Genomic DNA, 1511 nt, shown 5'->3' on the forward strand with positions numbered 1-1511 from the left:
TGGGGTTTGGATCTGCTGCTTTTAGGAGTTCCAGTTAGTTGAGGGTGGGGAATGATCCACTTGTACCATTTCTACTCAACACTCATCTTTGGCCTGGTCCTGCTAAGTGTTTCAACTATCACGTATGTAATCCCCATAACTTCCGGTATTAATCCTACCCAGCTGATGAGTAAACTGGGGGACAGAAATAGTTAATACTATTACCCAGCTAGTAAACGTGAAAGCCAGGATGAGAAATTCTCATTTCCCAGCCTGCTTGCAAAGGCAAAGCTCTCTCCACCTCTCACCCAATAAAACTTTAGGGTCAAAACTAAAAGTCTTTAATGAGAGCCTTGAACCAAGTAAGTAAAGTAGATGATGCTCCTCAAAGGGCCTATCTCCTGCACAGTCACAGTCCAGCCTTAGGATCCTTGCTCCAGGCCAGGAAGCCATGCATCAGGGTCTTCATCTGAAAATTAAATCAGGGTTCCATAGAGGTTTCAACCCTGAGGAATTCTGACAGCAGTTAGTAAGTCCCAGGCAGACCACCACCTGCAATAGCATCTCAAGTGCCCTTGTCCAGCACTAGTAGGAAGAAGGCTGAGGAAGCCACTGGTTCCAGTTTCTGGGCATCAGCTTGCATGAAGTGGAGGTAGGAGGCAGGGTGGCCCAGGGCACAGAGGCCTTGGCCATCTTTCAGGGTGATGTTCATGTGACCCACAGCTACAAGGGAGAAGTCCACCCCCAGCACGTCCACAGGGTGCAGGCACTTGTTGTAGAGGCCTGTACGCAGGCTCAAGGCCCCACAGCCCACATCTTACACTGGCAGTGGACAAGGAGGCTGGGCCCCCAGCAGCAAGCGCAGTAGGAGCTCCTGGGCTTTCTCATACCCAAAGAACCAGTTGAAGGTGGGGTCCCTGCTGACACGTCTGGGCATGGAGCTCATCCTAGAGGCAGCCATCTGCCAGGCAGCTACTGGCCAGGGAGCCTGTGGACATGAGTGGAAGGCATGTGTCATCAGGTCCCCAGTTCTACCAAACCACTGCAAGAACTGTGCAACATAACCGGTCAAAGCCTGGTGCCTCTCCATAGCCATGATCTCTACATGCAGATTTCTGCACAGCGCAGCCATCCAGAGATGCCAGCAAATTGGCCAGAGAACCCTCTATGAAATGTCACCCACACTGCAGCAGAAGCCTATTATGGTGAAGAACAGCTTTTGCTGGTTGCAACCAGAAGTGAAAGAGGAGGTAATGCGACAGCTCTAGCTCCTGAAGATGGCTTCACAGAATCTGTTCGCTGCTCTCCAAAAGCCTTATTTGTTAAAATAATCCCAACAAGTATATTCAGGAGAAACATACAGAGGGCAGTTTTCAAAAGCCAAAAACTCACTGATTCTTTTAGGTTATGAGGTGCTTCTAAGGGACCATAAGTGATTTCCAACTGGTCTGGCTTTAATCAATTGCCACCTGTCCCTTTTCAGTAAATGTGCCTGTGGTTGTCATTTATATTTTGGTGGAAATTTAAGTCAC

At 49.0% G+C, this 1511-nt stretch overlaps 1 pseudogene; it reads right to left on the reverse strand.

Annotated features, from left to right (window-relative positions):
* Positions 1-297: 297 nt before the first annotated feature.
* LOC114505690 lies at positions 298-977 on the reverse strand (annotated as a pseudogene).
* Positions 978-1511: the final 534 nt, after the last annotated feature.

The sequence above is a fragment of the Phyllostomus discolor genome, chromosome X (assembly GCF_004126475.2).
Source record: "Phyllostomus discolor isolate MPI-MPIP mPhyDis1 chromosome X, mPhyDis1.pri.v3, whole genome shotgun sequence".
Taxonomy (NCBI): Eukaryota; Metazoa; Chordata; class Mammalia; order Chiroptera; family Phyllostomidae; genus Phyllostomus; species Phyllostomus discolor.